Below are 22,528 nucleotides of genomic sequence, written 5' to 3' on the forward strand. Positions count from 1 at the left end.
CCTATTCTCCGTCAGTTTACCATGCAAAAGTCATGCTTTTTACATGAATCCTTGTATACAAGTACTCGTATTTACGCGCTATGTCGACAGAAAGGTCGCTTGTTGGTCTAGGGGTATGGTTTTCGCTTTGGATGCAAGAAGTTCCCGATTCCAAGCCCGGTAGTTTTACTTTTCTGGGATGTGATAGACAATTATAAGGACAATACACGAGGACTCCTGCGACCTGAGTTGTATTCATCTCAATAGAGTGTTAGAGTGTGTGGTGAGTAAAGTTAGAAATGTCCTTAAATATTGGTTCCCAAATCATTGTTTTTGTTATAGAAAAGTCATATTGCTGTTCGTACAAGTCAATAGCCATGCATTTTTAACCAACATCTTGTATTAAGAACATTGTCAAAACTTATTTGTGCCAAAAATGCTCATTATCTCTCAGCAAAGTTTCATCTCATGAGATAATCGAAGTGTTGATTGAACCTCATTTTCATACATTATTTACTGTTTGAAGATGAGTGGCTCGTTGGTCTAGGGGTATGATTCTCGCTTAGGGTGCGAGAGGTCCCGGGTTCAAATCCCGGACGAGCCCAAGCACCATTTTCTTGGGGATTGGTCGACAAAAACCCAAGTCAATTTTGAACTATCCCTGGCTTTTATCTTCACAACTTTTGCTGCACAGCATGCTGAGGTATGGTCAATCAATGCTATAAATGACATAGCGAAGGGACTCCTTCGTTCATCCATGAAATAGAAATTGCCTTTATATCAGGATAATAACTTGACACCAATGAGGAAATCATGATTAAAATAAAAATTGGTGTAAAATAAGCAATTCACGAAATCGCATCATTGAAATGGTTTTTAGCCTGACTAAATCTGGGCAAATTCTTGACTCATTGTCCTATTCTCCGTCAGTTTACTATGCAAAAGTCATGCTTTTTACATGAATCCTCGTATACAAGTACTCGTATGTATGTGCTATGTCGACAGAAAGGTCGCTTGTTGGTCTCGGGTATGGTTCTCGCTTTGGATGCAAGAAGTTCCCGATTCGAAGCCCGGTAGGTTTATTTTTCTGGGATGAGTAGACAATCATAAGAACAATACACGAAGAGTCCTCCGACCTGAGTTGTATTCATCTCAATAGAGTGTTAGAGTGTGTGGTGAGTAAAGTTAGAAATGTCCTTAAATATTGGTTCCCAAATCATTGTTTTTGTTATAGAAAAGTCATATTGCTGTTCGTACAAGTCAATAGCCATGCATTTTTGACCAACATCTTGTATTAAGAACATTGTCAAAACTTATTTGTGCCAAAAATGCTCATTATCTCTCAGCAAAGTTTCATCTCATGAGATAATCGAAGTGTTGATTGAACCTCATTTTCATACATTATTTACTGTTTGAAGATGAGTGGCTCGTTGGTCTAGGGGTATGATTCTCGCTTAGGGTGCGAGAGGTCCCGGGTTCAAATCCCGGACGAGCCCAAGCACCATTTTCTTGGGGATTGGTCGACAAAAACCCAAGTCAATTTTGAACTATCCCTGGCTTTTATCTTCACAACTTTTGCTGCACAGCATGCTGAGGTATGGTCAATCAATGCTATAAATGACATAGCGAAGGGACTCCTTCGTTCATCCATGAAATAGAAATTGCCTTTATATCAGGATAATAACTTGACACCAATGAGGAAATCATGATTAAAATAAAAATTGGTGTAAAATAAGCAATTCACGAAATCGCATCATTGAAATGGTTTTTAGCCTGACTAAATCTGGGCAAATTCTTGACTCATTGTCCTATTCTCCGTCAGTTTACTATGCAAAAGTCATGCTTTTTACATGAATCCTCGTATACAAGTACTCGTATGTATGTGCTATGTCGACAGAAAGGTCGCTTGTTGGTCTCGGGTATGGTTCTCGCTTTGGATGCAAGAAGTTCCCGATTCGAAGCCCGGTAGGTTTATTTTTCTGGGATGAGTAGACAATCATAAGAACAATACACGAAGAGTCCTCCGACCTGAGTTGTATTCATCTCAATAGAGTGTTAGAGTGTGTGGTGAGTAAAGTTAGAAATGTCCTTAAATATTGGTTCCCAAATCATTGTTTTTGTTATAGAAAAGTCATATTGCTGTTCGTACAAGTCAATAGCCATGCATTTTTGACCAACATCTTGTATTAAGAACATTGTCAAAACTTATTTGTGCCAAAAATGCTCATTATCTCTCAGCAAAGTTTCATCTCATGAGATAATCGAAGTGTTGATTGAACCTCATTTTCATACATTATTCACTGCTTGAACATGAGTGGCTCGTTGGTCTAGGGGTATGATTCTCGCTTTGGGTGCGAGAGGTCCCGGGTTCAAATCCCGGACGAGCCCAAGCACCTTTTTCTTGGGGATTGGTCGACAAAAACCCAAGTCAATTTTGAACTGGCCCTGGCTTTTATCTTCACAACGTTTGTTGCACAGCATGTTGAGGTATGGTCAATCAATGCTATAAATGACAGAGCGAAGGGACTCCTTCGTTCATCCATGAATTAGCAATTGCCTTTAAATCATGATAATAACTTGGCACCAATGAGGAAATCATGATTAAAATCAAAATTGGTGTAAAATAAGCAATTCACGAAATCGCATCATTGAAATGGTTTTTAGCCTGACTAAATCTGGACAAATTCTTGACTCATTGTCCTATTCTCCGTCAGTTTACCATGCAAAAGTCATGCTTTTTACATGAATCCTTGTATACAAGTACTCGTATTTACGCGCTATGTCGACAGAAAGGTCGCTTGTTGGTCTAGGGGTATGGTTTTCGCTTTGGATGCAAGAAGTTCCCGATTCCAAGCCCGGTAGTTTTACTTTTCTGGGATGTGATAGACAATTATAAGGACAATACACGAGGACTCCTGCGACCTGAGTTGTATTCATCTCAATAGAGTGTTAGAGTGTGTGGTGAGTAAAGTTAGAAATGTCCTTAAATATTGGTTCCCAAATCATTGTTTTTGTTATAGAAAAGTCATATTGCTGTTCGTACAAGTGTAGTGGTGATACGCGCTGGGTGTATATGTCGTGTGCCAGCGCGTATGTACGGGTGTGTGTGTGGTGACGCGCGCTGACGGGGAGGAGCAGGCGTCAGTGCGCGGGTGGGGGTAGTGCTGCTGATTGGCTGTGTGCCGGTGACGCGCCCAGAGGGAGTGATCGGTTAGCAGCGCGGTGTGATTGGTCGGGGAGTGGAAACACGCGCTGAGCGGAACCGGATCGTAGGGATAGCGCGTGGGGATTGGGTAACTGAGGAGCGGTGCCGACGTTGAGGTCCGCATCCGCTCCGTCTCCCGGGAAGAAGGGGTATATAAGGTGATGCACAGAGGAGCAGGGGCGGAAGTGGAACCATCTAAGAATGAAGACGAAGGTGCAGAGATAGAGCCCGGAGAGGAGAGTAATGGAGAGTAGAGGAGAGTAAGGTATAAGTGTGTAGCCAGCGAGAGAGAACGGTCTACACGAGCTGAGTAATGTATAGTGTGTAGCCAGCGAGAGAGAACGGTCTACACGAGCTGAGTAATGTATAGTGTGTAGCCAGCGAGAGAGAACGGTCTACACGAGCTGAGTAATGTATAGTGTGTAGCCAGCGAGAGAGAACGGTCTACACGAGCTGAGTAATGTATAGTGTGTAGCCAGCGAGAGAGAACGGTCTACACGAGCCGAGTATGCATACGGTGTAGCCAGCGAGAGAGGAAGGTCTACACGAGCCGAGTATGCATATGGTGTAGCCAGAGAGAGAGATGCAAAGTCTACACGAGGCGAGTGGAGAGTGTAGCAGAGGCGCAGAGTCTACACGAGGCGAGAGAGGAGTGTAGCCGAGGCGCGGAGTCTACACGAGGCACAGAGAGCCGGCAGCACAGAATCCAGAGTCAAGAGAAGCGCATTGTGAAGAAGAGAGGCCACGCGTTGTATTGTTACGAGTCAAGATTTAATAAAAGAAGTGTGTTCCCGTCAAGGAGTTTCCTCCCGTCATTTTCCAATACTTCATCTGGCGTCAGAAGTGAAACGGGCTTCCAAGTATGGAGACGAGGAAGACCCGTAGGACCCACGGGATTGACCGCGAGGAAGACCTGGACGACTCGGGGCCGCTGGTGGCGGGGGGTGAGGAAGAGGACTTGCCCACGCTGCAGGGTCCGTCGACGGCGCCGGCCGAGCGACCGGGGACAGACGCCGGGCTTCGTGAGGCGCACTCCCGACTGGCGGAGCTGCTGCTCGCCGCCGCGTCCATCTTGGCGGAGATCAGCTCGTCGGGAGGAGCGGGGACGGTGGGGGACATTTTACAAGGTCGCCCCGCAGATTCCCGCCAAAACGAATGGGGGATTCCCGCCATTGCGCCTGGGCCTACTTTTGGCGGGAACGGCGAGCGCCACGTGGTGGTGGGTTCCCAAGCGCGCGCATCGACGTCATCAGCGCGCGAGGGGGTCCGCCATCTTACGTCTGCTGCTGGAGCCGCCATCTTAGACACCGACGGACAGGCGGAGAGGAACCACGAGGCGGATGACTTCATTTTTCAGCAGCGCCTGCCCACGTTGTCAGCCTTCAAGGCGGAAGGCGGAGACTGGGGCCAATTTCAGCGAAGGTTTTTGGCCCATCAAGAGATGTCAGCGTGGTCCGATGCTACGGCGCTGCGGGCATTGCCCGCCATGCTGGACGACGATGCGCTCGCGGCCTTCAGGGCTGCACGGAAGTCGGACCGCTCCACGCTGAAGGATGCGCTGGGGTTGTTGGCCAGGGTCTACGGGCCTCCCTCTACGTGCCGCCATCAGTTCTACGCAAGACGGAAAGCGGCCACGGAGACCGCGCTGGCCTATCGCACGGCGTTGCTGGCTCTTGCTGATGCTGCGTTCCCTCGGATGGACGAGGAGGGCCAAGACGCGATGGTTTTGGAGCAGCTGCTCAAGTTGGCGCAGGACCTGGGGGTCCCTATCAACACAGCTGACGAGATTGATATTTCTTCTTTGAGAGTCGCCACGAGTATTCAAGCGCACGAGGCCCTACAACGGAAGCAAGGCGTTGGTTGCAACGCTGCTGTCGTCGCAGCCCCGGGTTTGGTGGTCGCCGAACCCCAAGTCGTCAGCCCACGAGAGGAGGCGTTCGCCACGGGACGACCAGGGGACTGGAGGCCGGGGGCCCGGTCGCCTCTGCGATCGGGCCGAAAGTCGGAGCAACCAAGATCTACTCCGACCCTCGTCACGTGCTATAACTGCGGCCTCCGGGGCCACGTGGCGTCCGGGTGCCGCGCTCCGCGGCAGCGCGCCATGGGAGCTCGGCTGGACGACGACCGAGAGCCCAAGTCATCTCTACAATCCCCGGCAAGTCGCGGCACCTCACACGCTCGGCCTGTTTATTCGGCACACATGGGACGCCGCGTTGCGGCGGAGGAGGGCCGGTTAAGGTTCGGGGATTCGGTTCGGCGAGGGGGGTTCGGCCGGGACCAGGGAGACATTGAATGGGCGGAATTGGGGCATAGAATTGTGGCTGCTTCGGCGGGTTCGTCCGTTGTTACGGGATCTATTGATGGGGTTGAGATTAGGGTGTTAGTGGACACGGGGGCATCGGCAACTATTATATCGGACCTCATTTATAATATTCTTCCGGTCCAATGTCGTCCGCTGCTTCCAGTGGATGTGCCATTTTACGCCGCTAATGGGGGATCGTTGGGCATTATCGGTCAGGTTAGGGCGTCCATTTGCATTGGAGATATCAAATTGTCGGGACCCGTTTTCGTTTCGTCTTCTTTGGCAGTTCCGTGTCTTTTGGGCACTGACTTTTTGGCTAAAATGCCCATTAAAATTCTTATCGATCAACGATGCATTGAACTGCCATCGGGTCGCCGGATTTCATTTTTGACGGGCCCTACTGACATTCGGACGGCGTGCGCTACGATACAAGCGGTGGCGACGCAGACAGTGCAAGTGCCCCCGGGTTCACAGATGTTGATTCCCCTCCGGTTGCGGAAACCATGGGTGAGGGAGGCTTCGGGACAGAGTATGCTTTTGGGTCCTTCTAACAAGGCTGTCGGGGGTCTTGATTTATCGGTGGCTCACACTTTGGTGCGGGCTGACAGGGATCCGTTTGTGATGGTTTTGAACGCGGGGTCGCGACCAGCTGTCATTCCGCAGGGCACCGTGCTGGCTCACGCGGCGCAGGTCCCTGGGGATGATGGGTTGGTTGCGCAGGTGGGCTCGAGCCCCGCGCGGAACGTTGAGCCAAGGGAAGACCTTGAGTGGGTCCATTCGTTATGTGCCGCCTCGGACGATTTGTCGGCGGCGCAGTTGGGTGCGCTGCGCGAGTTGCTCATTGAATTCTCTGATGTATTCAGTAAACATAAGTATGACATTGGGTGCACGGATTTGTTGCACCATCACATTGAAACGGGCGATGCGGCGCCGGTCAGGCTAAATCCCTTCCGACTGAGTCCCGTGGAGAAGGAACATGTTCAGTCGGCTGTTAACGATATGCTAGAAGCCGATATTATTTCGCCCTCCTCTAGCCCGTGGGGAGCGCCTATTGTGCTGGTTAAGAAGCAGGACGGGTCCCTGCGATTCTGCGTTGATTTCCGTCGCCTGAATAAGATCTCTGTGGCTGACGCGTATCCGCTCCCCAGGATGGATGAGTCCCTCGATGCATTGTCTGGTGCGCGATATTTTTCGACTCTTGATTTGTTATCGGGGTTTTGGCAGTTGCCGCTCGACGAAGAGTCGAAACCTAAGACAGCATTTCGGACTCCAGGGGGGCTGTTCCAGTTTAACCGGTTACCCATGGGGCTTCACTCCTCTCCAGCGACGTTTCAGCGACTTATGGAGCTGGTTTTGTCGGGCTTGCAGTGGGATACATGCTTGATTTATATGGACGATGTCATTGTTTTCAGTAAAACGTTTGAGGAACACCTCCGGCGATTGAGAGGGGTGTTCTTGCGAATGCGATCGGCTAAGTTGAAATTTAAACCGGCCAAATGTCACCTCCTTCGTAGGTCCGTTAGATACTTGGGTCACATTGTCGATTCTTCGGGGATCTCCACCGATCCCGCGAAGACGGATTGTGTCGGTTCGTGGCCGACACCTACGTCCGTTTCCGACGTGCGTAGTTTCATCGGGTTTGCTTCTTATTATCGGCGGTTCGTTGAGCACTTCGCCACTATTGCAAAACCCTTGCACGCTCTAACGGCGAAGGGAGTGAAGTTCAAATGGGGACCGGAGGAGGAGGCCGCGTTTCGCTCCCTCCGGGACGCCTTGGTGGGTGCCCCACCCTTGTGTTATCCCGATTTTGCCAGTCCCTTTTTGCTGGACACGGATGCTAGCAACACGGGCATTGGGGGGGTGCTATCCCAAGTCATTGGGGGTGTCGAAAGAGTTGTCGCCTACGGTAGTAGGGTGTTGTCTCCGGCGGAGCAGCGCTACTGTGTCACCCGTCGCGAGCTGCTTGCCATTGTTTTTTTTGTGCAGCAGTTTAGGCCATATCTTTATGGTCGTCACTTTACAGTCCGAACGGACCACGCGGCGCTACAGTATTCATTGAGGGTCGCCCAGCCCTCGGGCCAGTTGTCGCGTTGGTTGGAAGTCCTCCAGGACTATCAGTTTACGACTACGTACCGTAAGGGGTTGCGACACACGAATGCCGATTGCTTGTCGCGGTTGTTGCCTTGTGATGAATGCACGTGTTTGTCGGGATCGGCGCGCTGTAAACCGACGCTTGCGGGGGAGATGGGGGCACTGGCTGCGACAGCGGGCGCACCGATCGGGGATGATTCCACTGCCTCTCAGGGTCGGGACTCGCTGCTCTCGCTGTCGCTCAGCGAATGGGGCCGCCTCCAGATGGCGGACAGCTCGCTGCTAGCATTGCGCCGCAAGGTTGGGGGTCCCGAGGGGGACCAGGAGCGTACCGGCTCCTATGTACTTGAGCGGGGCGTGTTATTGAAATGGGACAGTTTGTCCCGGCGGAACGCACTCGTGGTGCCTTCCGCTGTGAGGGGGAGGGTTGTCTTGGCGGCACACGAACGCCTCTTGCACTTGGGAGTTAACAAGACGCTTGCCCTGCTTCAGCGTGACTATTACTGGCCGGGAATGGGAAGTGATGTGGTGCATATTCTGAAGGGGTGCGTTGAGTGCGCCAGGCGTAAACCACCGGCCGTGGCAGCTAATCCACCGCTGCAATCTATTCAGGTCTCGCGTACCAACGAGCTCGTTGCACTCGATATTTTGGGGCCCTTCCCAGTCACGCCGAGAGGGAATAAATATTTGTTAGTGGGGGTCGAATACTTTACCCGATGACCTATGGCGTGGCCTCTCGCTAACCAGTCGGCAGCGGCTGTGACGGATGCCTTCGTCCAGGGCTATGTCCTGGACAAGGGGGCTCCCGAACGCCTGCTGACCGACCAAGGTAAAAATTTTTCGAGTAAATTGTTGCAAGAGGTGTGCGATCTGTTGGGTACCAAGAAGGTGCGTACCTCCCCGTACCACCCGCAGACTGACGGGATGGTGGAGAGACTCCACAAAACCTTGACTTCCATGCTGTGCCAGCAGGTGTGCGAGGCACATGTAGATTGGGACCTGCAGGTCCCGGGAGTCCTTGCCGCGTATAGAATGGCCCCCCATGCAGCTACGGGGTTTTCCCCATTCTATTTGATGTACGGTCGGGAAGCTGACCCGCCAATAGAAACGCAACTTGGCCTGTCCGCTCCACGAACTAATTCTAATTTGGCAGAACATATTAAGTTTAATATTCACAAGCTGACAGAGGCGAGGGAGGCCGCGCGGCTTAATTCGCGGGCTCGCCAAATTGCTAATGAACGGTTGCGGGCACGGAAGGTGTCCATGCACGAATGGAAACCAGGTGACAGGGCCTGGCTGCATTGCCCTCAGGCACCCTTGGCTACGTCGCCTAAATTGTTGAGACCGTGGAGGGGACCCGTGGAGGTCGTGCGCGTTGCACGGCCCCAGTGCGTTCAGATAAAGTGGGGAAAGCGCCGGTGGTACGTTCACCCCTCCCGACTGAAACCGTTCTCGCCTCCATATGGCCTCCCCTTGTGTCGTGATGGCCGGGCGTGTGACGTGACCGGCGACCCAGAGGGGGAAATGTCTCTGCCTGATCCACACGTATTTTCGCCTGATCTGCTCCCAGGTGTCTCGGAACTGACAGCTGCCGATCACCGGCGGCCGGATCTCCGCGGCGGGGCCGGCCCTTTCAGGCCCGTTCCGCGCCGTCTGGAGCAGCCGGAACCGCCGGACGGTCGTCAGTGTCCCGCCCCATACGATGGACCAGCCAGACGGACTCGCGCCAGGTCGTGCTACTTTGCATGACCTGCCTCGTGAGGAGTCGGGGCAGTTGGAGCGCCTCGTCACTGCGTGTAGTCGCAGGGACGTGGGGCGCGTTCGTTTCGAATTTGCTCGTATCGTGTTATTGTTGACTTTTCGGGTTCATTGTCAATCTGTACATAGTTATTCTTGTTGTTGTTGGTGTTGTGTTATGTTACGGGGCACACTCGGGGGGTTTCGGGGTTTTTTTTTTATGTTGGTTGTCGTTTTATCGTCGCGGTTGGTTGTTGTTAGCAGCCGGGCCGGCTGCGAGCTATGTGGGAGGGGGTGATGTAGTGGTGATACGCGCTGGGTGTATATGTCGTGTGCCAGCGCGTATGTACGGGTGTGTGTGTGGTGACGCGCGCTGACGGGGAGGAGCAGGCGTCAGTGCGCGGGTGGGGGTAGTGCTGCTGATTGGCTGTGTGCCGGTGACGCGCCCAGAGGGAGTGATCGGGTAGCAGCGCGGTGTGATTGGTCGGGGAGTGGAAACACGCGCTGAGCGGAACCGGATCGTAGGGATAGCGCGTGGGGATTGGGTAACTGAGGAGCGGTGCCGACGTTGAGGTCCGCATCCGCTCCGTCTCCCGGGAAGAAGGGGTATATAAGGTGATGCACAGAGGAGCAGGGGCGGAAGTGGAACCATCTAAGAATGAAGACGAAGGTGCAGAGATAGAGCCCGGAGAGGAGAGTAATGGAGAGTAGAGGAGAGTAAGGTATAAGTGTGTAGCCAGCGAGAAAGAACGGTCTACACGAGCTGAGTAATGTATAGTGTGTAGCCAGCGAGAGAGAACGGTCTACACGAGCTGAGTAATGTATAGTGTGTAGCCAGCGAGAGAGAACGGTCTACACGAGCTGAGTAATGTATAGTGTGTAGCCAGCGAGAGAGAACGGTCTACACGAGCTGAGTAATGTATAGTGTGTAGCCAGCGAGAGAGAACGGTCTACACGAGCCGAGTATGCATACGGTGTAGCCAGCGAGAGAGGAAGGTCTACACGAGCCGAGTATGCATATGGTGTAGCCAGAGAGAGAGATGCAAAGTCTACACGAGGCGAGTGGAGAGTGTAGCAGAGGCGCAGAGTCTACACGAGGCGAGAGAGGAGTGTAGCCGAGGCGCGGAGTCTACACGAGGCACAGAGAGCCGGCAGCACAGAATCCAGAGTCAAGAGAAGCGCATTGTGAAGAAGAGAGGCCACGCGTTGTATTGTTACGAGTCAAGATTTAATAAAAGAAGTGTGTTCCCGTCAAGGAGTTTCCTGCCGTCATTTTCCAATACTTCACAAGTCAATAGCCATGCATTTTTAACCAACATCTTGTATTAAGAACATTGTCAAAACTTATTTGTGCCAAAAATGCTCATTATCTCTCAGCAAAGTTTCATCTCATGAGATAATCGAAGTGTTGATTGAACCTCATTTTCATACATTATTTACTGTTTGAAGATGAGTGGCTCGTTGGTCTAGGGGTATGATTCTCGCTTAGGGTGCGAGAGGTCCCGGGTTCAAATCCCGGACGAGCCCAAGCACCAGTTTCTTGGGGATTGGTCGACAAAAACCCAAGTCAATTTTGAACTATCCCTGGCTTTTATCTTCACAACTTTTGCTGCACAGCATGCTGAGGTATGGTCAATCAATGCTATAAATGACATAGCGAAGGGACTCCTTCGTTCATCCATGAAATAGAAATTGCCTTTATATCAGGATAATAACTTGACACCAATGAGGAAATCATGATTAAAATAAAAATTGGTGTAAAATAAGCAATTCACGAAATCGCATCATTGAAATGGTTTTTAGCCTGACTAAATCTAGGCAAATTCTTGACTCATTGTCCTATTCTCCGTCAGTTTACTATGCAAAAGTCATGCTTTTTACATGAATCCTCGTATACAAGTACTCGTATTTATGTGCTATGTCGACAGAAAGGTCGCTTGTTGGTCTTGGGTATGGTTCTCGCTTTGGATGCAAGAAGTTCCCGATTCGAAGCCCGGTAGGTTTATTTTTCTGGGATGAGTAGACAATCATAAGAACAATACACGAAGAGTCCTCCGACCTGAGTTGTATTCATCTCAATAGAGTGTTAGAGTGTGTGGTGAGTAAAGTTAGAAATGTCCTTAAATATTGGTTCCCAAATCATTGTTTTTGTTATAGAAAAGTCATATTGCTGTTCGTACAAGTCAATAGCCATGCATTTTTAACCAACATCTTGTATTAAGAACATTGTCAAAACTTATTTGTGCCAAAAATGCTCATTATCTCTCAGCAAAGTTTCATCTCATGAGATAATCGAAGTGTTGATTGAACCTCATTTTCATACATTATTTACTGTTTGAAGATGAGTGGCTCGTTGGTCTAGGGGTATGATTCTCGCTTTGGGTGCGAGAGGTCCTGGGTTCAAATCCCGGACGAGCCCAAGCACCATTTTCTTGGGGATTGGTCGACAAAAACCCAAGTCAATTTTGAACTGGCCCTGGCTTTTATCTTCACAACGTTTGTTGCACAGCATGCTGAGGTATGGTCAATCAATGCTATAAATGACAGAGCGAAGGGACTCCTTCGTTCATCCATGAATTAGCAATTGCCTTTAAATCATGATAATAACTTGGCACCAATGAGGAAATCATGATTAAAATAAAAATTGGTGTAAAATAAGCAATTCACGAAATCGCATCATTGAAATGGTTTTTAGCCTGACTAAATCTGGGCAAATTCTTGACTCATTGTCCTATTCTCCGTCAGTTTACCATGCAAAAGTCATGCTTTTTACATGAATCCTTGTATACAAGTACTCGTATTTACGCGCTATGTCGACAGAAAGGTCGCTTGTTGGTCTAGGGGTATGGTTTTCGCTTTGGATGCAAGAAGTTCCCGATTCCAAGCCCGGTAGTTTTACTTTTCTGGGATGTGATAGACAATTATAAGGACAATACACGAGGACTCCTGCGACCTGAGTTGTATTCATCTCAATAGAGTGTTAGAGTGTGTGGTGAGTAAAGTTAGAAATGTCCTTAAATATTGGTTCCCAAATCATTGTTTTTGTTATAGAAAAGTCATATTGCTGTTCGTACAAGTCAATAGCCATGCATTTTTAACCAACATCTTGTATTAAGAACATTGTCAAAACTTATTTGTGCCAAAAATGCTCATTATCTCTCAGCAAAGTTTCATCTCATGAGATAATCGAAGTGTTGATTGAACCTCATTTTCATACATTATTCACTGCTTGAACATGAATGGCTCGTTGGTCTAGGGGTATGATTCTCGCTTTGGGTGCAAGAGGTCCCGGGTTCAAATCCCGGACGAGCCCAAGCACCTTTTTCTTGGGGATTGGTCGACAAAAACCCAAGTCAATTTTGAACTGGCCCTGGCTTTTATCTTCACAACGTTTGTTGCACAGCATGCTGAGGTATGGTCAATCAATGCTATAAATGACAGAGCGAAGGGACTCCTTCGTTCATCCATGAATTAGCAATTGCCTTTAAATCATGATAATAACTTGGCACCAATGAGGAAATCATGATTAAAATCAAAATTGGTGTAAAATAAGCAATTCACGAAATCGCATCATTGAAATGGTTTTTAGCCTGACTAAATCTGGACAAATTCTTGACTCATTGTCCTATTCTCCGTCAGTTTACCATGCAAAAGTCATGCTTTTTACATGAATCCTTGTATACAAGTACTCGTATTTACGCGCTATGTCGACAGAAAGGTCGCTTGTTGGTCTAGGGGTATGGTTTTCGCTTTGGATGCAAGAAGTTCCCGATTCGAAGCCCGGTAGGTTTATTTTTCTGGGATGAGTAGACAATCATAAGAACAATACACGAAGAGTCCTCCGACCTGAGTTGTATTCATCTCAATAGAGTGTTAGAGTGTGTGGTGAGTAAAGTTAGAAATGTCCTTAAATATTGGTTCCCAAATCATTGTTTTTGTTATAGAAAAGTCATATTGCTGTTCGTACAAGTCAATAGCCATGCATTTTTGACCAACATCTTGTATTAAGAACATTGTCAAAACTTATTTGTGCCAAAAATGCTCATTATCTCTCAGCAAAGTTTCATCTCATGAGATAATCGAAGTGTTGATTGAACCTCATTTTCATACATTATTCACTGCTTGAACATGAATGGCTCGTTGGTCTAGGGGTATGATTCTCGCTTTGGGTGCGAGAGGTCCCGGGTTCAAATCCCGGACGAGCCCAAGCACCTTTTTCTTGGGGATTGGTCGACAAAAACCCAAGTCAATTTTGAACTGGCCCTGGCTTTTATCTTCACAACGTTTGTTGCACAGCATGCTGAGGTATGGTCAATCAATGCTATAAATGACAGAGCGAAGGGACTCCTTCGTTCATCCATGAATTAGCAATTGCCTTTAAATCATGATAATAACTTGGCACCAATGAGGAAATCATGATTAAAATCAAAATTGGTGTAAAATAAGCAATTCACGAAATCGCATCATTGAAATGGTTTTTAGCCTGACTAAATCTGGACAAATTCTTGACTCATTGTCCTATTCTCCGTCAGTTTACCATGCAAAAGTCATGCTTTTTACATGAATCCTTGTATACAAGTACTCGTATTTACGCGCTATGTCGACAGAAAGGTCGCTTGTTGGTCTAGGGGTATGGTTTTCGCTTTGGATGCAAGAAGTTCCCGATTCGAAGCCCGGTAGGTTTATTTTTCTGGGATGAGTAGACAATCATAAGAACAATACACGAAGAGTCCTCCGACCTGAGTTGTATTCATCTCAATAGAGTGTTAGAGTGTGTGGTGAGTAAAGTTAGAAATGTCCTTAAATATTGGTTCCCAAATCATTGTTTTTGTTATAGAAAAGTCATATTGCTGTTCGTACAAGTCAATAGCCATGCATTTTTAACCAACATCTTGTATTAAGAACATTGTCAAAACTTATTGGTGCAAAAATGCTCATTATCTCTCAGCAAAGTTTCATCTCATGAGATAATCGAAGTGTTGATTGAACCTCATTTTCATACATTATTCACTGCTTGAACATGAATGGCTCGTTGGTCTAGGGGTATGATTCTCGCTTTGGGTGCGAGAGGTCCCGGGTTCAAATCCCGGACGAGCCCAAGCACCTTTTTCTTGGGGATTGGTCGACAAAAACCCAAGTCAATTTTGAACTGGCCCTGGCTTTTATCTTCACAACGTTTGTTGCACAGCATGCTGAGGTATGGTCAATCAATGCTATAAATGACAGAGCGAAGGGACTCCTTCGTTCATCCATGAATTAGCAATTGCCTTTAAATCATGATAATAACTTGGCACCAATGAGGAAATCATGATTAAAATCAAAATTGGTGTAAAATAAGCAATTCACGAAATCGCATCATTGAAATGGTTTTTAGCCTGACTAAATCTGGACAAATTCTTGACTCATTGTCCTATTCTCCGTCAGTTTACCATGCAAAAGTCATGCTTTTTACATGAATCCTTGTATACAAGTACTCGTATTTACGCGCTATGTCGACAGAAAGGTCGCTTGTTGGTCTAGGGGTATGGTTTTCGCTTTGGATGCAAGAAGTTCCCGATTCGAAGCCCGGTAGGTTTATTTTTCTGGGATGAGTAGACAATCATAAGAACAATACACGAAGAGTCCTCCGACCTGAGTTGTATTCATCTCAATAGAGTGTTAGAGTGTGTGGTGAGTAAAGTTAGAAATGTCCTTAAATATTGGTTCCCAAATCATTGTTTTTGTTATAGAAAAGTCATATTGCTGTTCGTACAAGTCAATAGCCATGCATTTTTAACCAACATCTTGTATTAAGAACATTGTCAAAACTTATTGGTGCAAAAATGCTCATTATCTCTCAGCAAAGTTTCATCTCATGAGATAATCGAAGTGTTGATTGAACCTCATTTTCATACATTATTCACTGCTTGAACATGAGTGGCTCGTTGGTCTAGGGCAGGGGTCTGCAACCTTTAAGACATAAAGAGCCACTTGGACCCGTTTCCGAAGGAAAAAATAAACTGGGAGCCGCAAAACCATTGCAACATTTAAAACAAATATAACACTGCATATATTGTTTCTTACCTTATTGCTATATACAGGATCGTGCAGTCAGCTGTCAATCTGAATAAAAAAAGGACTTTTTCACTTAACAATGTAAAATATATTTTTGCAAATTAATAGCTAAATTACCTGGTTAATGGGATTTTTGCTCCTGAACCTCAGTGCACAGTGTCTGCACATCAGGGCTGTAAGACGTCACCTTCATTTTCACACAGGCTTGCAAGCTGTCATCTGTGAGGCGTGATCGATGTTTGTTTTTAATATAGTTCATGTTGGAGAAGACCTGCTCACATACATATGTGGAGCCGAAGATCGACAGGACTCCAAATGCATACTTTTTCATGTTTATATAAGTGTTGGGGATGGCATTCCATGTTTCGAATACAAGTTTGTCCTGTTTGGGAAGGTTTTCAATATCACTCCATTTATGATTCTGAGCCAGAATGGCCTTCTGACGGGCAACATCCTCAAGAGTAGCGGTCAAGCATTTGAACTTGGACACCCATATATCTTTGTCGGCTATATCGGCCAGTTCCATCTCAAGATCAGGTTGACTTACACCTGCAAATGCAGTCATATTCAATAGGGATGGATCGATCGCCAGGGGAGTGACAGGGAAGGATAATGTCGTTTTTTCCTCTCTGAACTCACAGAATCGTTTCCCAAACGAACTTTGCATTGTGGTGATTGCAGACTTGAAATATTCCAAATTTATCGTATCATGACTTTGTTTTACTCTCTCAAAGAGGGAAAGTGAGACAGTGTACCTCTCTGTAAATCTTTGACAAACACTGTCAACTTGCGCTCGAATGCCAAAACCTCCTCCAGCATGTGCAGGGCTGTGCCTCCTTTCCCCTGAAGGGTTGTATTTAGCGTGTTTAGATGTGCTGTCATGTCTACCATAAAATGTAATTTTTCCAGCCACTCTGGCTGTTCCAGCTCAGCAAAGGTGAGCTCTTTGCTGCCCAGGAAGGTTTTTACTTCTTCCAAACATGTGACAAAGCAACGGCAACGTTATTGCCTGTCACCGGGCGGGCAGTGTGGAGCGGAGCGGCGACCTGTCAGCAGCGGCAACGCCAGAGCAGGTGTCACAGTGCGCCTCCTCCCCTCGCTAGCATCCGCCCCGGAGCCGCGGTCAAGGTTCAAAAGAGCCGCATGCGGCTCCGGAGCCGCAGGTTGCCGACCCCTGGTCTAGGGGTATGATTCTCGCTTTGGGTGCGAGAGGTCCCGGGTTCAAATCCCGGACGAGCCCAAGCACCTTTTTCTTGGGGATTGGTCGACAAAAACCCAAGTCAATTTTGAACTGGCCCTGGCTTTTATCTTCACAACGTTTGTTGCACAGCATGCTGAGGTATGGTCAATCAATGCTATAAATGACAGAGCGAAGGGACTCCTTCGTTCATCCATGAATTAGCAATTGCCTTTAAATCATGATAATAACTTGGCACCAATGAGGAAATCATGATTAAAATCAAAATTGGTGTAAAATAAGCAATTCACGAAATCGCATCATTGAAATGGTTTTTAGCCTGACTAAATCTGGACAAATTCTTGACTCATTGTCCTATTCTCCGTCAGTTTACCATGCAAAAGTCATGCTTTTTACATGAATCCTTGTATACAAGTACTCGTATTTACGCGCTATGTCGACAGAAAGGTCGCTTGTTGGTCTAGGGGTATGGTTTTCGCTTTGGATGCAAGAAGTTCCCGATTCCAAGCCCGGTAGTTTTACTTTTCTGGGATGTGATAGACAATTATAAGGACAATACACGAGGACTCCTGCGACCTGAGTTGTATTCATCTCAATAGAGTGTTAGAGTGTGTGGTGAGTAAAGTTAGAAATGTCCTTAAATATTGGTTCCCAAATCATTGTTTTTGTTATAGAAAAGTCATATTGCTGTTCGTACAAGTCAATAGCCATGCATTTTTAACCAACATCTTGTATTAAGAACATTGTCAAAACTTATTTGTGCCAAAAATGCTCATTATCTCTCAGCAAAGTTTCATCTCATGAGATAATCGAAGTGTTGATTGAACCTCATTTTCATACATTATTTACTGTTTGAAGATGAGTGGCTCGTTGGTCTAGGGGTATGATTCTCGCTTAGGGTGCGAGAGGTCCCGGGTTCAAATCCCGGACGAGCCCAAGCACCATTTTCTTGGGGATTGGTCGACAAAAACCCAAGTCAATTTTGAACTATCCCTGGCTTTTATCTTCACAACTTTTGCTGCACAGCATGCTGAGGTATGGTCAATCAATGCTATAAATGACATAGCGAAGGGACTCCTTCGTTCATCCATGAAATAGAAATTGCCTTTATATCAGGATAATAACTTGACACCAATGAGGAAATCATGATTAAAATAAAAATTGGTGTAAAATAAGCAATTCACGAAATCGCATCATTGAAATGGTTTTTAGCCTGACTAAATCTGGGCAAATTCTTGACTCATTGTCCTATTCTCCGTCAGTTTACTATGCAAAAGTCATGCTTTTTACATGAATACTTGTATACAAGTACTCGTTTTTACGCGCTATGTCGATAGAAAGGTCGCTTGTTGGTCAAGGGGTATGGTTTTCGCTTTGGATGCAAGAAGTTCCCGATTCCAAGCCCGGTAGTTTTACTTTTCTGGGATGTGATAGACAATTATGAGGACAATACACGAGGACTCCTGCGACCTGAGTTGTATTCATCTCAATAGAGTGTTAGAGTGTGTGGTGAGTAAAGTTAGAAATGTCCTTAAATATTGGTTCCCAAATCATTGTTTTTGTTATAGAAAAGTCATATTGCTGTTCGTACAAGTCAATAGCCATGCATTTTTAACCAACATCTTGTATTAAGAACATTGTCAAAACTTATTTGTGCCAAAAATGCTCATTATCTCTCAGCAAAGTTTCATCTCATGAGATAATCGAAGTGTTGATTGAACCTCATTTTCATACATTATTCACTGTTTGAAGATGAGTGGCTCGTTGGTCTAGGGGTATGATTCTCGCTTAGGGTGCGAGGGCTCGTCCGGTTCAAATCCCGGACGAGCCCAAGCACCATTTTCTTGGGGATTGGTCGACAAAAACCCAAGTCAATTTTGAACTGGCCCAGGCTTTTATCTTCACAACTTTTGCTGCACAGCATGCTGAGGTATGGTCAATCAATGCTATGAATGACATAGCGAAGGGACTCCTTCGTTCATCCATGAATTAGCAAATGCCTTTATATCATGATAATAACTTGACACCAATGAGGAAATCATGATTAAAATCAAAATTGGTGTAAAATAAACAATTCACGAAATCGCATCATTGAAATGGTTTTTAGCCTGACTAAATCTGGGCAAATTCTTGACTCATTGTCCTATTCTCCGTCAGTTTACCATGCAAAAGTCATGCTTTTTACATGAATCCTTGTATACAAGTACTCGTATTTACGCGCTATGTCGACAGAAAGGTCGCTTGTTGGTCTAGGGGTATGGTTTTCGCTTTGGATGCAAGAAGTTCCCGATTCCAAGCCCGGTAGTTTTACTTTTCTGGGATGTGATAGACAATTATGAGGACAATACACGAGGACTCCTGCGACCTGAGTTGTATTCATCTCAATAGAGTGTTAGAGTGTGTGGTGAGTAAAGTTAGAAATGTCCTTAAATATTGGTTCCCAAATCATTGTTTTTGTTATAGAAAAGTCATATTGCTGTTCGTACAAGTCAATAGCCATGCATTTTTATCCAACATCTTGTATTAAGAACATTGTCAAAACTTATTTGTGCCAAAAATGCTCATTATCTCTCAGCAAAGTTTCATCTCATGAGATAATCGAAGTGTTGATTGAACCTCATTTTCATACATTATTCACTGTTTGAAGATGAGTGGCTCGTTGGTCTAGGGGTATGATTCTCGCTTAGGGTGCGAGGGCTCGTCCGGTTCAAATCCCGGACGAGCCCAAGCACTATTTTCTTGGGGATTGGTCGACAAAAACCCAAGTCAATTTTGAACTGGCCCAGGCTTTTATCTTCACAACTTTTGCTGCACAGCATGCTGAGGTATGGTCAATCAATGCTATGAATGACATAGCGAAGGGACTCCTTCGTTCATCCATGAATTAGCAAATGCCTTTATATCATGATAATAACTTGACACCAATGAGGAAATCATGATTAAAATCAAAATTGGTGTAAAATAAGCAATTCACGAAATCGCATCATTGAAATGGTTTTTAGCCTGACTAAATCTGGGCAAATTCTTGACTCATTGTCCTATTCTCCGTCAGTTTACCATGCAAAAGTCATGCTTTTTACATGAATCCTTGTATACAAGTACTCGTATTTACGCGCTATGTCGACAGAAAGGTCGCTTGTTGGTCTAGGGGTATGGTTTTCGCTTTGGATGCAAGAAGTTCCCGATTCCAAACCCGGTAGTTTTACTTTTCTGGGATGTGATAGACAATTATAAGGACAATACACGAGGACTCCTGCGACCTGAGTTGTATTCATCTCAATAGAGTGTTAGAGTGTGTGGTGAGTAAAGTTAGAAATGTCCTTAAATATTGGTTCCCAAATCATTGTTTTTGTTATAGAAAAGTCATATTGCTGTTCGTACAAGTCAATAGCCATGCATTTTAACCAACATCTTGTATTAAGAACATTGTCAAAACTTATTTGTGCCAAAAATGCTCATTATCTCTCAGCAAAGTTTCATCTCATGAGATAATCGAAGTGTTGATTGAACCTCATTTTCATACATTATTCACTGTTTGAAGATGAGTGGCTCGTTGGTCTAGGGGTATGATTCTCGCTTAGGTTGCGAGAGGTCCCGGGTTCAAATCCCGGACGAGCCCAAGCACCATTTTCTTGGGGATTGGTCGACAAAAACCCAAGTCAATTTTGAACTGGCCCAGGCTTTTATCTTCACAACTTTTGCTGCACAGCATGCTGAGGTATGGTCAATCAATGCTATGAATGACATAGCGAAGGGACTCCTTCGTTCATCCATGAATAAGCAAATGCCTTTATATCATGATAATAACTTGACACCAATGAGGAAATCATGATTAAAATCAAAATTGGTGTAAAATAAGCAATTCACGAAATCGCATCATTGAAATGGTTTTTAGCCTGACTAAATCTGGGCAAATTCTTGACTCATTGTCCTATTCTCCATCAGTTTACTATGCAAAAGTCATGCTTTTTACATGAATCCTTGTATACAAGTACTCGTATTTACGCGCTATGTCGATAGAAAGGTCGCTTGTTGGTCAAGGGGTATGGTTTTCGCTTTGGATGCAAGAAGTTCCCGATTCCAAGCCCGGTAGTTTTACTTTTCTGGGATGTGATAGACAATTATGAGGACAATACACGAGGACTCCTGCGACCTGAGTTGTATTCATCTCAATAGAGTGTTAGAGTGTGTGGTGAGTAAAGTTAGAAATGTCCTTAAATATTGGTTCCCAAATCATTGTTTTTGTTATAGAAAAGTCATATTGCTGTTCGTACAAGTCAATAGCCATGCATTTTTAACCAACATCTTGTATTAAGAACATTGTCATAACTTATTTGTGCCAAAAATGCTCATTATCTCTCAGCAAAGTTTCATCTCATGAGATAATCGAAGTGTTGATTGAACCTCATTTTCATACATTATTCACTGTTTGAAGATGAGTGGCTCGTTGGTCTAGGGGTATGATTCTCGCTTAGGGTGCGAGAGGTCCCGGGTTCAAATCCCGGACGAGCCCAAGCACCATTTTCTTGGGGATTGGTCGACAAAAACCCAAGTCAATTTTGAACTGGCCCAGGCTTTTATCTTCACAACTTTTGCTGCACAGCATGCTGAGGTATGGTCAATCAATGCTATGAATGACATAGCGAAGGGACTCCTTCGTTCATCCATGAATTAGCAAATGCCTTTATATCATGATAATAACTTGACACCAATGAGGAAATCATGATTAAAATCAAAATTGGTGTAAAATAAGCAATTCACGAAATCGCATCATTGAAATGGTTTTTAGCCTGACTAAATCTGGGCAAATTCTTGACTCATTGTCCTATTCTCCGTCAGTTTACCATGCAAAAGTCATGCTTTTTACATGAATCCTTGTATACAAGTACTCGTATTTACGCGCTATGTCGACAGAAAGGTCGCTTGTTGGTCTAGGGGTATGGTTTTCGCTTTGGATGCAAGAAGTTCCCGATTCCAAGCCCGGTAGTTTTACTTTTCTGGGATGTGATAGACAATTATAAGGACAATACACGAGGACTCCTGCGACCTGAGTTGTATTCATCTCAATAGAGTGTTAGAGTGTGTGGTGAGTAAAGTTAGAAATGTCCTTAAATATTGGTTCCCAAATCATTGTTTTTGTTATAGAAAAGTCATATTGCTGTTCGTACAAGTCAATAGCCATGCATTTTTAACCAACATCTTGTATTAAGAACATTGTCAAAACTTATTTGTGCCAAAAATGCTCATTATCTCTAATCAAAGTTCCATCTCATGAGATAATCGAAGTATTGATTGAACCTCATCTTCATACATTATTCACTGTTTGAAGATGAGTGGCTCGTTGGTCTAGGGGTATGATTCTCGCTTAGGGTGCGAGAGGTCCCGGGTTCAAATCCCGGACGAGCCCAAGCACCATTTTCTTGGTGATTGGTCATTTTTGAACGGGCCCTGGCTTTTATCTTCACAACGTTTGTTGCACAGCATGCTGAGGTATGGTCAATCAATGCTATAAATGACAGAACGAATGGACTCCTTCGTTCATCCATGAATTAGCAATTGCCTTTAAATCATGATAATAACTTGGCACCAATGAGGAAATCATGATTAAAATCAAAATTGGTGTAAAATAAGCAATTCACGAAATCGCATCATTGAAATGGTTTTTGGCCTGACTAAATCTGGGCAAATTCTTGACTCATTGTCCTATTCTCCGTCAGTTTACCATGCAAAAGTCATGCTTTTTACATGAATCCTTGTATACAAGTACTCGTATTTACGCGCTATGTCGACAGAAAGGTCGCTTGTTGGTCTAGGGGTATGGTTTTCGCTTTGGATGCAAGAAGTTCCCGATTCCAAGCCCGGTAGTTTTACTTTTCTGGGATGTGATAGACAATTATAAGGACAGTACACGAGGACTCCTGCGACCTGAGTTGTATTCATCTCAATAGAGTGTTAGAGTGTG

The 22,528-nt window shown here is 45.7% G+C and overlaps 12 non-coding genes across 12 annotated transcripts; all 12 read left to right on the top strand.

The window, feature by feature from the left end:
- The first annotated feature begins 511 nt into the window (after nt 1-511).
- TRNAP-AGG (transfer RNA proline (anticodon AGG)) lies at nt 512-583 on the top strand. Its single transcript has one exon. It is a non-coding gene; the product is annotated as a tRNA-Pro (tRNA).
- Nucleotides 584-1,403: 820 nt separating this feature from the next.
- On the top strand, nt 1,404-1,475 carry TRNAP-AGG (transfer RNA proline (anticodon AGG)). Its single transcript has one exon. It is a non-coding gene; the product is annotated as a tRNA-Pro (tRNA).
- An 820-nt stretch (nt 1,476-2,295) lies between these two features.
- On the top strand, nt 2,296-2,367 carry TRNAP-UGG (transfer RNA proline (anticodon UGG)). Its single transcript has one exon. It is a non-coding gene; the product is annotated as a tRNA-Pro (tRNA).
- An 8,402-nt stretch (nt 2,368-10,769) lies between these two features.
- On the top strand, nt 10,770-10,841 carry TRNAP-AGG (transfer RNA proline (anticodon AGG)). Its single transcript has one exon. It is a non-coding gene; the product is annotated as a tRNA-Pro (tRNA).
- Nucleotides 10,842-11,661: 820 nt separating this feature from the next.
- TRNAP-UGG (transfer RNA proline (anticodon UGG)) lies at nt 11,662-11,733 on the top strand. The gene has a single exon. It is a non-coding gene; the product is annotated as a tRNA-Pro (tRNA).
- Nucleotides 11,734-12,555: 822 nt separating this feature from the next.
- TRNAP-UGG (transfer RNA proline (anticodon UGG)) lies at nt 12,556-12,627 on the top strand. Its single transcript has one exon. It is a non-coding gene; the product is annotated as a tRNA-Pro (tRNA).
- An 821-nt stretch (nt 12,628-13,448) lies between these two features.
- TRNAP-UGG (transfer RNA proline (anticodon UGG)) lies at nt 13,449-13,520 on the top strand. Its single transcript has one exon. It is a non-coding gene; the product is annotated as a tRNA-Pro (tRNA).
- Nucleotides 13,521-14,340: 820 nt separating this feature from the next.
- Nucleotides 14,341-14,412, top strand: TRNAP-UGG (transfer RNA proline (anticodon UGG)). Its single transcript has one exon. It is a non-coding gene; the product is annotated as a tRNA-Pro (tRNA).
- Nucleotides 14,413-17,430: 3,018 nt separating this feature from the next.
- Nucleotides 17,431-17,502, top strand: TRNAP-AGG (transfer RNA proline (anticodon AGG)). The gene has a single exon. It is a non-coding gene; the product is annotated as a tRNA-Pro (tRNA).
- Nucleotides 17,503-20,113: 2,611 nt separating this feature from the next.
- Nucleotides 20,114-20,185, top strand: TRNAP-AGG (transfer RNA proline (anticodon AGG)). The gene has a single exon. It is a non-coding gene; the product is annotated as a tRNA-Pro (tRNA).
- An 822-nt stretch (nt 20,186-21,007) lies between these two features.
- TRNAP-AGG (transfer RNA proline (anticodon AGG)) lies at nt 21,008-21,079 on the top strand. Its single transcript has one exon. It is a non-coding gene; the product is annotated as a tRNA-Pro (tRNA).
- Nucleotides 21,080-21,901: 822 nt separating this feature from the next.
- Nucleotides 21,902-21,973, top strand: TRNAP-AGG (transfer RNA proline (anticodon AGG)). Its single transcript has one exon. It is a non-coding gene; the product is annotated as a tRNA-Pro (tRNA).
- Nucleotides 21,974-22,528: the final 555 nt, after the last annotated feature.

This window comes from Lampetra fluviatilis, chromosome 24 (assembly GCF_964198595.1).
Source record: "Lampetra fluviatilis chromosome 24, kcLamFluv1.1, whole genome shotgun sequence".
In the NCBI taxonomy this organism is placed as follows: Eukaryota; Metazoa; Chordata; class Hyperoartia; order Petromyzontiformes; family Petromyzontidae; genus Lampetra; species Lampetra fluviatilis.